Source organism: Mesocricetus auratus, unplaced genomic scaffold (assembly GCF_017639785.1).
Source record: "Mesocricetus auratus isolate SY011 unplaced genomic scaffold, BCM_Maur_2.0 Super-Scaffold_100010, whole genome shotgun sequence".
NCBI lineage: Eukaryota > Metazoa > Chordata > Mammalia > Rodentia > Cricetidae > Mesocricetus > Mesocricetus auratus.
In genome coordinates, this window is record NW_024429194.1 from 50,731,545 (window position 1) to 50,743,484 (window position 11,940).

At 45.8% G+C, this 11,940-nt stretch overlaps 1 long non-coding RNA gene across 1 annotated transcript; it reads right to left on the reverse strand.

The window, feature by feature from the left end:
• Positions 1–8,035: 8,035 nt before the first annotated feature.
• LOC121142823 lies at positions 8,036–10,445 on the reverse strand. Its single transcript, XR_005879929.1, has 2 exons — positions 9,583–10,445; positions 8,036–8,333 (listed from the first exon to the last, which is right to left on the reverse strand). It is a non-coding gene; the product is annotated as an uncharacterized LOC121142823 (long non-coding RNA).
• Between the last annotated feature and the right edge of the window lie 1,495 nt (positions 10,446–11,940).

The following is an 11,940-nucleotide window of genomic DNA, read 5'->3' on the forward strand; positions in this document are numbered from 1 at the left end:
CGCTGAGGATAAAGGAAGCCAAACTACACTGGGAAAAGGCTAGAGAGCAGTGTGACTCATTTTTATGCCACGCTGTCAACTCTAGCAGCCACTGGCCACATGACACTCTCCAACCCTGGAATTTGGCTAGTCCAGATTCAAATGTGCTGAAAATATAAAATGCTTGCCATTTTTCAAAGAGTTGGTGTAGGGGGAAAAAAAGAAAGGAAGGAAATTTTGTTAGTAAACCTTCATATTGATTAGCTATAGAATAAATAAAATACATTATAAAAGTTTGCTTACTTCTCTCTAATTTTTTCACTTTTGAGACAAGGTCTCATATATCTCTGGGCAGTCTCAAACTCATTATGTGTTCGAGAACGGCCTTGAGGTTCCGATTCTTATGTTCCCAATACCTAGTTTACTAGAATTATAGGTGTGTGCTACCACATCTGGCTTATGAGGAAGTGGGGATCAAATCCAGGGCTTTGAGCATGATAGGCAAGCACCCTGCCAGCTGAGTAACATCTCCAGCTCTTACCTATTTTTAAAAGGTGAAATTACATATGTGGCATATTTATATTGGACAACATAGCGGATAAGACTCAGAAGACAGACCCCACCCTAGAGGGCGCTGAAGTCCAATGAATGGACAGAGGTGCCAAAGGAATTGGAGAAAAAGGTGACCTTATCACAATGAGGATCTTCTGTCTGAGTTCACAGGAGCTCACTCTGACTCTGTTGATGGATTTTCTTCTCTGACCTCTATCCCTACAGGACTGGAGTGGGGTGGGGGTTACCTTTGACTTGGGTTTCACTACTGAGTGGTTCCTCCTCTTTCTGATCCCATTTGTGGAATCCACTTTGTACACTCCTAAGATGTTTGATGTCAATTTGATGCTCCAGTAAGCTGGGAAGGGTTACTACTTCTATTATTCTGTTGACACGGAGATATTAAACTCAGCATGGTGATGAATGGATGCTTGCAGTCCTAGCACTTGAGAAAGACAGATAGGAGGATCAGGAGTTCAAGGCCAGCCTCGGTTACACATTGAACTTGAGACCAGACTGGGCTACTTGAGATCTTCACACACACACACACACACACACACACACACACACACACACACACACAATTTTTTTCAGGCAATACATCTTATGCATAAGAATTTGTTTTATTATTTTCCTAAACTGACTGTAGATTGACACACAGATACTGGTGTCGTGCAGGAATGACTGGATTTTGCATAATAGTTTACAGTTTTCAATGTCCTTTTCAGCAAATTATCACTTTTAATTGTCACAACATCTTGTGAGGCAGGCAAGGCATGTATAGATTTTTTTTCATCCATATGTTATAGCTAAGAAACCGAAAAGGGGGGGCTTGACTTGACCAGCATTTGAAAGCTGTTAAGTGCCAGAACTGGACGTGGATGGTGGAGAATCTGATGAGTTGGCTTCTTGTCTTTGGTGTCTTTTCCGTGTATACAGAGGGGCACAGAGGTGGGGCTGGTGGTAAGTAGTTCACAACTTCCAGAATTGAAGCAACACTGACCCTTTAAGTCTAGGAAAGTAAGGGTCACATACTTCAATATTTGGCAAGATGCCATTTGGGAATCTAGGGAAAGTAACCTAGTTGGAACATTGCTTTCCATTCTGTAGGAATACCTCTGAAGTCCTTGTCTCTGCTGAATGTCTTCAGAGACCTCCCTGGGAGCCTATTTAAGGCAGGCTGTAGAAAGAAGTTCTGAGCTGGGTGTGGTGATGCAGCAGTCTTTAATCCCAGCACTCCTGGGAGGCAGAGGGAAGCAGGCGGATCTCTGTGAGTTTGAGGCCAGCCTGGTCTACAGAGTGAGTGCCAGGACAGCCTCCAACGCTACACAAAGAAACCCTCTCTCAAAAAACGAACAAACAAAAACAAGGCTCTGAGTGACAGACTCCAACACAGGGTCCTGGGGGAATGACTTTACCATGAGGCAGAGAAAATGCTGTCAGTTTTTCAAAGATGGGCCTTTGTAGGAATCTGGGAACAGTGATCATGCCTGTTATCCCAGTAGTCTGGGAAGCTGAGGCAGGAGGATGCTGCAAGTTTCAGAGCAACCTGAGCTACACAATGAGTTCAAAGACTGTCCAAGTTGCACAGAAGGATGCTGTTTGATTACAAGAGTTTTCTATCATGACTGATAATAAAGATGATGAAGATGATGATAGTGTGATCTGGAAGTTTTAGAGAATCTGAAGCAAGTGTCTACCAATTATTTTCTTTTTAATTAATTCTGGTAGTCTTCAGGTGTCAGCCTAGAATAAGTTAGAAGCACAAAGCAGGACCTAGTCCTGGCCACATCTGTTTGGAGATTGCCATGTCCACTGGCAAACAGATGTTGGCAAAGTAGCTTCAGCTACTTGTCATCTAGATTACAGCAGCCATTGCACAACCAAACTTAAATCCAGCTGTCCAGCACAGTGACAGTTACAGGTGACTCAGGTGACAGTCCTATAAGGAAAATACAATTCAGAAATGGTGACTATTTGTCAAAGAATCAAATCGATAGTACTGACTTAAGAACTAAGAGGCATTCCTAACATGATGGTCATGAATACTAGCTCATCTGAGTCTAGTAGCCTAGGTCTGTAATCTCAGGAGACTGAAGCAGGAAGATCAAAAGTTCAAAGCTTACCTGAACAAGAGAATAAATTCAAGGTCAGCCTGGGCAACTTAGCAAGACCCAATCTCAAACAGGGAGTAGAAAGTGGATGAACCAGAGATGGTAGGCAATTATAAAGAAATGGTATCTTCTGGACACTGCAAGGCAGCTGCACGTTCAAACTCTCAATGGTTGTGGCAGCATGCACCAGATCTGTGCAGTCTCAAGAAAAAAACAATCACAACATGGAGGGAAGGAGTTGGACATGAAGTCCCACCCTAGAAGAGGGGGTATTGGCAATGGGTAGCTGCTGAAGGAGGGAAAGTCAGTTTTCTTTAAGAGCCATACTTGAGTGGAAGACCATATATCCAAGAACATTCGGACAGCACAAATTGGCCTTGATGAGTTCATACTCATCAAGAAAGGACACAAAGTTTGGTAGGTGGGGGAGGAGGGGTGGATCAGACAGCAGATAAGGGGAATGAAAATGATCAAAACATGCTATACAGAATTCTCAAAGAACATATGTGTGTCTTCTTTACTATGTATAATATATGTTGCCTATATTTATTAACTTGGGGGAAAAGTAAACAAAAATCCTGGAGACATGGTGTACTTAATGAGTACGTATACATGAGACTCTGGGTTTGGCCCCCAGGATCATAAAAGAGAAAATAAAAAAATAAACAACTTGGCTATAGAATCATATCTGGTTCAAATGAGGGCTCTGACAAATATTTGTTCTATGATATTTGGTAAGTAATTTATCTTTCTTTTAAAAAATCTATTTCTTTGGCTGTAATATAGGAACAAAATAGTAGTGAAACATTTGTAGATAAATTGTTTATAACAAACATCATCTAATAAGTAACATTATTAGAACTCAGCTGTATGTGTGTGTGTGTGTGTGTGTATGTGTGTGTGTGTGTGTGTGCATGCACACATAAGTGCAGTGCCTGCAGAGGGCAGTGGTTGTAGACCCCTTCTGGACCTGGAGTTACAGACAGGCAGCTGTGATCATCTAACATGAGTGCTTAGAATTGAACTCAGGTCCTCAACAAGAGCAGTGTGTGCCCTTAACCACTGAGCTGTCTCTTCACCCCCTATGTGATGTTTCCATGAAAGACTGTGTGAATGGTATTGTGGAAGAGGACTTCATATTTTCTTATATAAAGAATAGTGTAAAATTAGTTAGCATGTATGAGATGGGAGCAGAGAAACACACAGAGAGAGAGAGAGAGAGAGAGAGAGAGAGAGAGAGAGAGAGAGAGAGAGAGAGAGAGAGAGAGAATAGAGATCAGAAAATAACTTTTGGGAATTAGATCTCTATTCCCACTGTGGGTTCCAGGATCAAACTCAGGACACCAAGCTTGTGAGACCAAAGCCACAATCACTGATTCCATTGGGAGCAATTTAACAAGAAGGCTGTGAGACAGAGTTCAATGGAACAAGTTAAGTCTTCCTAACTCTCAGCCACCTTCCAGATCAAGTCAATTTACAATCTTGGGTCACTTCAATTATTCAATTTCTTGGTCACATTTTGCTCACTCCTTTGTCTTATTCCTTTGGAAATAAGCTGTTGCCAACTGTTTACCGAAGTTCATCGTGTATTCTAAATGAATTCCCAGTTCTTCAAGGGCAAGCGCAGAATCCTGAAGAGCCTCTAGCAGAATTCTAAAATGCAATGGGTAGTCTGCTAGTTTTATTTCAAGTGCTTCATTCACATGGTATAGCTAGATGAGTTAGTGTGTGTCAGACCACATGCGTCATCCTTCCTACAGACATTTATAGAAGGCTTCCCTGGGGATGGAGGCCATGAACACCAAGGGCTACAGAGGCCTTAGGTGTCCACAGCAAGCTGACTGTGTGGCCTTGGAAAACACTCTCTGTGAACCTGTCAGCTGTTACAAGCACGGCTCTGTTGCGATGAGTACCCATCCTTAGGAGTCTGTGAGCTTCCCTGTCTTCACCATATTCCCTCCATATGGCTGTGAATGTCCTGTTCATTGGCCTCATTTTCACCAGCAGTAGAGGTATACTCCCTCTCCAAGGGCAGCCCACACCTATTGCAAATTTCAGTTTGTGAATGTAGCTCTTTGGTAACTGGTGTTACAAAATATGAACTGTGCCCGTGTGCGCTGGATTTTAAATATTTATTTATTCTTTTTTTGTCTATCATCTTTGTGGTCAAGCAAGATAGGATCCCACTGACAGTTGCTCTTACTGTCAGCTTGGGAGTGTTATTGTATTTTTTTTAACAAATGTTTGGGTCATTCCCTGGCTCACTCACAACAGCTTGTCACCATAACTAAGTGATGCCTTATCATCTATTATCTGTCACTACTAGACTAATGACAGAACCTGACAAAAAGAGCAGGTAGATTCCTACTGATTAAATCCCATTCCCTTTTAACTCTGGGTGATTTTCTGTTAATTACTGTCTCCTCTGAAAACACTTTTGAAAGTGACATGTAGCAGACAGAACTTTTCTTACAGTGTCTGGGGACTCCATGAGATGAAACAAGCAAGATATGCAGTATCATTATTACAGTCCTCTCTTGATTCCTTAAAGCATACAGCAGCTGAGCAATGAAAAAGTGGACCAGCAGTCCAGTGTTTGCTGTCTAGGAGTAGATCTGTGATCCCACATCCCAGGCTCCTGATGTCACCAGCAACCTGAGCTCTTCTGTCAACTCAGTGTGAAGACTGTCAGCCAGAGCTAACTACATCCTTTCCTTTTTCTTTTTTCAATTTTTTAATTTTTATTTTTTGTACATTGGTGTTTTGTCATGGGTGTTGGGATCCCTGGATCTAGAGTTATAGACAATTGTGAACTGCCAAGTGGGTGCTGGGAATTGAACCAGGGTCCTCTGGAAGAGCAGTCAGTACTCCTAACCATCTCTCCAGTCCCTACCTACCTCCTTTTTAGTCTCTTTCCCCAGAGTGGAAAATATCCACAGTTTAAACAACAACAACAATAAGCCCACCAACAACAACAGAAGCTAGGAGGTAGAGAGGGCATGAGTGAGAATTACTGCCTCAGACTCTAGGTGAGTTCATGGCAGCACAGCTTAATCACCCCAAAGAGCCTGGGCCTCAGCCTGGAGACTTCTCTGATGCTGCCAAATAATACTAACTGGGGGAAAGCCATTGATTTGTGTGAGGTTTGTCGGAGTGGACACAAGGCAAGGTCACTGAAGTCTTATTGTCTGAGGATTTTAAACTGGGGTAAATATCTAAGCAGAGCTCACAGGGGACACAAAGTGAACCAAAATGAAAACCAGGTTGAGGGGTGAGCTGGGTGCCCTTCTGCTGCTCCTGACCAGCTAGGCCTGTCCCTGTGCTGGGGTGACAGTGCACAGAGAGCCAGAAAAGAACTCAGGCTGAATGGATCTCACCACAATGAGAGCAGGGTGGGAATTTATGAACGAGATGGGGAATACGACCCAGGCTGTGAGGAGTCACCACTTTCTTTTATAAAACCAGATCTCTATAGGAAAGGGAAATGGCATTGTTTTATTTCTTTATCAACACCAAACAATATTGAGCACTGTGAATGTTTTTAGTACTGGCCAGTCAGAGAGTTATTTCTCAGGAACACCCCAGGGGCCTCTGACTCAGGTCATAGGACACCCAGTGCCTCAGCAGGAGCAGAAACCAGAGGGCAACCTAAGCCTCATATTTTACTCTCTAGTCCATGACAATAGAATGCCATACCTTAGGAACTCTATGCTAGCAAGTTCCATATATTAAGCACAGATTTCTATAGATGACTTTGGCATAGCTTATCTCCATGATATCCTGCTAATTATAGTAGAGCTAATGTTTAATTTCTCATTTAAACATGGGATGGGGAGAAGTAATTAGGCTAGTGACTACTGTATCTTGCATACACACACACACAGAGAGAGAGAGAGAGAGAGAGAGAGAGAGAGAGAGAGAGAGAGAGAGAGAGAGAGAGAGAAACCATTTTCAGTTTTTACAATGTTCCAGGAGAGTGTTCCCAGCAGAAATCCTCTTGGTATCACTCAGTATTTTCTTCATGTGTATCTTTGTGAGTGTACACCACATGTTTGTGGGTGCCCAGAAGAGGGTGTCAGATCTCCAGAAGTTAGAGCTGTTTCTTTACCGCCATGCCTGGTGGACCCATGACAGGTTTCGACCACAGGAAACTCTTCCATCCCCAAGTGAGATGTCCCAGCAACCCTTGGACCACAGGAAGCCTTTTTGACATCAGCCTCAAGTGTCAGGGATACCCTGCAGCTTCTGGAATCCCCAGCAGCAGCATTTGTGGGCTTGCATGTCAGGAATCAAGGGAAGTGCATCCCATCCTACACCCACCCACCCACCCACACCTGTGAGCCTCCTCTTTTCTTTCTGCTACTATCCTTGCATTGCAGTCCGATTGGAAACTTAGCAGGCTTTGACTTCTTAAAGGTTGAAATTTGATGGACACGTGAAATGACTGGGTTGGGTAAAAGCAGGCAGATGAGCTAAATGATTTCAGTGTCATCCCTTTATGGAGTTCAGCAAACAATACTTCTGAGCTGTTGACTGTATCAGCCAAAAGTCATTTTTGTGTGTGATACAGTGAGTATTGCACATCTCAGCCAACCTGTACTCTTTTCTTCTTCTCTTCAATTCTCTAAGGACTTTGAAGAAGGGAAGTCAATAAATCAATTGGCATGTTGTCCGATATCCATTTCAATGACATCACAGCCCCATTTGCTAAAGATCAGACATTGGTTACGGAAAAAGACACAGACATTTCCATTGCTAATGTGTCTCTGCCTCCATGAACAAGAATACAAGTAAGAATGGTGAAGTGAACACATAAGTAGTAGTATTTGTGTCGTCATTAAAAAATAAAAAGAAGATAACTATAGATGGTGACAGTGCCACTGATCTTTTATTTATAGGATTTATTACAACGATAAAAATGCCAAATATAAATATAAATGATGGCACTCAGTAGTATGCCTTACTAAACTGTGTGGAACCTAAATTACCTCTGAGGGATAAGGAGCCCTGTCATCCAGCTGTGTTAGACCCAGTGCTATGGAGAAGAGCTCCAGTCTGGGCTCTTCCTTGAGGAGTGGCTCTCTGTCTTCTCTCAGTCCTGTCATCTGTGAACTGCTGTGGGTGGACCAGATGATCTCTAGGCTTACTTCCCAGTGTGAAAACCTCTGCCTTTACATCCTCTCTCAAGTGGCTTCGGTGCTGTGGCATGGAGAGCACCTACCCTGCAGCTGCTGGTCTGTTCCCATGGAGGGACAGACTGGTGTTTATAGAGAGGCTACTTTTGTGTGTGACAGAGTAGTGACCAGGGAGTCAGTGCAGGTACACCACCACACTGGGCACAGGGGATTTACAGTTTAGTTTATTGCTTTCCACTTGACCCTGGACTCGTGTTGTTTTTCTTCCTTTATTAAAATGTTTAGTTAGCATACAGAATAGTGGATTTCATCACTGCATTTCATACACACCCATCATAGTACTTTACTTTAGGCCATCCCCCTACTCCTTGCCATTGCTCCTCTTCAATGCTGTCTTAAGACAGCAGTCACACCCTGAAAGCTTCCAGATACTCCCTGAAGCCCTTGGGGGTCAGGGGAAGGGCTTCCGATGCTGATATTCTTGAGGTAAAGCCTGCAGATCTTGGTGCTCCAGTTTGTACTGAGGTTACATAAAGCTCCTGGAAACAAACGGCTTGAGAAATAGAATGGGAAGGGATTAGATGGCATAAAATACTTAAAACAAGGCTTAAAATCTGTGCAACCAAGACTACCTTCCACCATATGTATGCATGCATGTAGGAGTGTGCAGGAAAAAACACACTGTATCCTGCATCTGAACATAGGCAATCCCCTCCTCGACTACTAACACTTAGATATGCCTGTTCTTTTGTGTCCTCGTTCTGCAACAACCGGAAATGAACAGCCATCTGGGCACTGCCTTCCCTCCTCTGCTCCAGACTCAGGTACTATAGACACAGCTGCCTCCCTAGCACCTTGCCTTCAAGGGTGAGCTTAGAAACTATGTGGTCCCCCCATGTCCCTCAGAAGCCTCCCAGTAATCAGCATTTCCCAGCACAAGTAATTAGCTGTAAATAACACCAGAAGCACCAGCTCTGGCTCTGTAAAAGGTGGCCAAGCGGTGTCCACCGCTTGTCTTCTAATATTAAGGGAAGCTGGAGTCAGAACTGGTGGGAAGGTGGTGAGGTCTAAGATTACAAGTCTCCCTGCCTCACGTTCGCAGGCTTTTCTTAAATTGCCATAAAGTCAGGGCCAAGCTAAAAAAGAGCTGATCATGACCAGCATGCAGAGCCCCTCTTCCGTGTCTGGGATCCTTGGGTAGTCCGCACACATCATCTCAACTCCGGTTGCCCTGTTTCCGGGCTTCGGAAAGTTAAAACTGAGACCCTGGAAGTTAAGGTCTCAAGTGATCGGATGAGGCTCACCGCTGTCCCTGTCCCTCATCCCTTCTCTTGGATGGGAGTATCCAAAACCAAGTCATTTAGGGCGAAAGACTAGGGTTCTTATTAGCTTCAAAGCAGAAGAATGTTAGTAAGAAGTCGGGGCGCCAGCTCATTTGGGGGTGCTACAGTGCCGAAGCTCCCGCAAAGGTTAGCTCTGAATTCAGGATAGTGCAGGGTGCGCTCTATTGAGTCAAAGTAGTCATCTGCTCCGCCAAAGTGCCAGCTGCCTGGAGGCCTCAGGGTGAACCGGGGAGCAGGCTGCTGAGTTGGTCAAATAAGCAAAGTCTAGCCTTGCCCATGGGCCATTTTCTGGGGAATGAGTTGATGGAGTAAAGCTGTCACACACCTTACAAAATGAAGAAGGGGTGCTGGAAAGAGTAAAGGCTTCTTTCGCCTTTCCCGGTCTTGTACTCGCTTCCTGCGTAGGCCAGGCTACTTCCGCATCCCGCGCACACACACGGAGGGCACAGGGAGTCTCACCTGCTCTCTCCTGCCCCTGCTGAGGTCACTACACGCGGGCTCAACACCTCCACGATGCTCTCTGCAGCGGCAGGGCCTAGCCCGAGGATCTGAAGGTGGTTGCTGGGGCTCAAACTAGGGATCAGGCTCCAAAGAAGGTAGGGAGGAGGCAGGCACGCTGGGTGTCGCTAGCAGCTGTCCCGGAATCCTAGAAGGGAGCTGCGACCTGTGAGTTAAGTAGCCACTTCGCCTTTCTTGTGTAGGTTACTCGTGGGTCAAGGGCGCTACCGAAAACTGCAAAGACCATTTTGAGCCACCCACACTTTATTATGGTAAGAGGCTGAGCCCAAACGCGGAGACTCTGTGCACTTCCAACCTTACTTCAGGTTTCCCGGGCAGCTTCCTTACTGCCAGGTTTAAAGGACGAGGGAGTACTCCTGTCAGCCTCCTCTGAATTTTCAGAAAAAAAATCTCACGGTTTGGTATTTGGGAGTTACAGAGACAGATATCCTAAATTTCCCGCCCCGCCTTCCTCTGTCAGGGCCGTATGCTCGCTCCCAACCCCTCAAGCCAAACACACCTTTCTCTAAACTAACCCCTCCCCAGACTTTATGGGAATAGGGTAATAGGTGAGAGAGGGGACTAACTTGATTGTCTGGTGGAGTCGAAATACCAGCGTGGGGAAGGGCTTCTGTAAAGTGTTTTTCAAGTTGCAGGATGCTGAGGAGCTTGATGGCAAGAAAGATGCCCAGTCTGGAGCACCCAGCTATGTGTATCCCTGGAGTAGGTCTGGTCTCCCGCAACACGCGGCTCAAGGCCTTGGGACTCTGGCCCGTTCCAGAACCATGTTTCTGAGAAAGCTGGAGTGTCAGATTAGCCACCCAGATTCTTTAGGCCTGCCGACCCCACCGCTACCATTCTCTATTCTCCCTCTCCTCCCTCCCCCCTCCTCTCCCGTCCCTTTCTGCCTCCCTTCTCCCTCCCTGTTGTGGACAGGTAGCCCCGAAAGTGAAACTTGGGAGCGGTGAGCAATCTGAGGGCCATCACTTCTGGATTTAGGACCCCCGAGCATTCGGAGACAGGATGAGGGTCAAAGAGGCATCCGACTCTTTGAAACCAGGGCGTGGTTTCCTTCCCTCGGGACAGCGGGGTCAGAATGAGAACTCCAAGCTCGGGGCTCTCTGGTAGGGCTCTTTGAGCGTGTAAATTCGGCCATGGGATCCAGAACTGGTGAGTGACACTTTTGCTGATGACTGCCAGGCTTTGCAGTGCCCTTTTCGAGTTTCAAGATGTCTAACACTGGAGGTTGTCCCAAGTGGCAGGATCGACCTGACCGTCGCAGCTTCCTTCTTTTTGGAGATGAAAGTGTTCTTTCAGAAGTAGAGTCCATGTTTCTGGCCTGCGCGCTTTCTAGGTTTGGAGAGGCCTCTATTTATGGCGATGCTGAGAGAATGGTGGCAGCCACACAGACCTCAACTCCACAGAAACTGGTTCACGGTCTGGGTCCCCCTGGTCTCCAAGGTCACCCCTCCCCCATAACCACTTGTCTGAAATTTACCAGATTCCAACCTTAAGGCAAGAAAAAAAGTGTTTCATATACAAACCGATCAGGGTATTTGCGGATAATTGCGAATGTCAAATACTCGGGCGTGATGACAAAGAGCAGAGATTGCCCGGGCCGGAGCTGGGCCTAAAGGGCGGGGGTTGCTGGGCTGCCCCACCACCTCAATCCTGCCCAGAGGCGGGCCTTGGGGGCGGGGCAGGAGATGGGGAAGGCGCACAGTCCAATTAACTAAGATTTGCTTTTTTAGAGCCAACACCAAAAAGCTCATTCATACGTTCATTCACGGGGTCCTCTCCCTAGCTGGCTCTGCTAAGAGGTAGGTGGCCAGGGTGAATACTGCACCAGAAAAACCTGGCCCCTTCACTCCCAGCCCCTAAGCGCCAAGTACACAGGCAGCAGGTTTCTGGGCCTCAAAAAATAGGCCCTGCCACCTGGCACTCCCACGGTAACCCTACTGTTGCTGCTCCCTATTCCTCAGTAAGAAATCACAGGGGAAGGGGAGTCACTGGCCACTCAGATAGCAACTTTCTAGCGCCAGCGTTGGTTTAAGAAATAGAGTGAAGTGGGGGAGGGGGAGAAAAGAAAAAGAAAGAAGACAAAATCCCGCTCTTTTTTTTTTCTTTGCCTCAGTAACTACTATTGTTTCAAGAGGCCTTGGGGGTACTCCCGGAGGAGATGTGTATTAGCCTCCCCAAATGGATCTTGCCAGGGTTGCAGCAAGAGCAAAGAGGACTATTTCCTACCGCTGTTGGTCAGGCCTTCCCCATTCCCTCTTCCACGAACAACACTGAAACAATCCCGATGTTTCAGGCTCC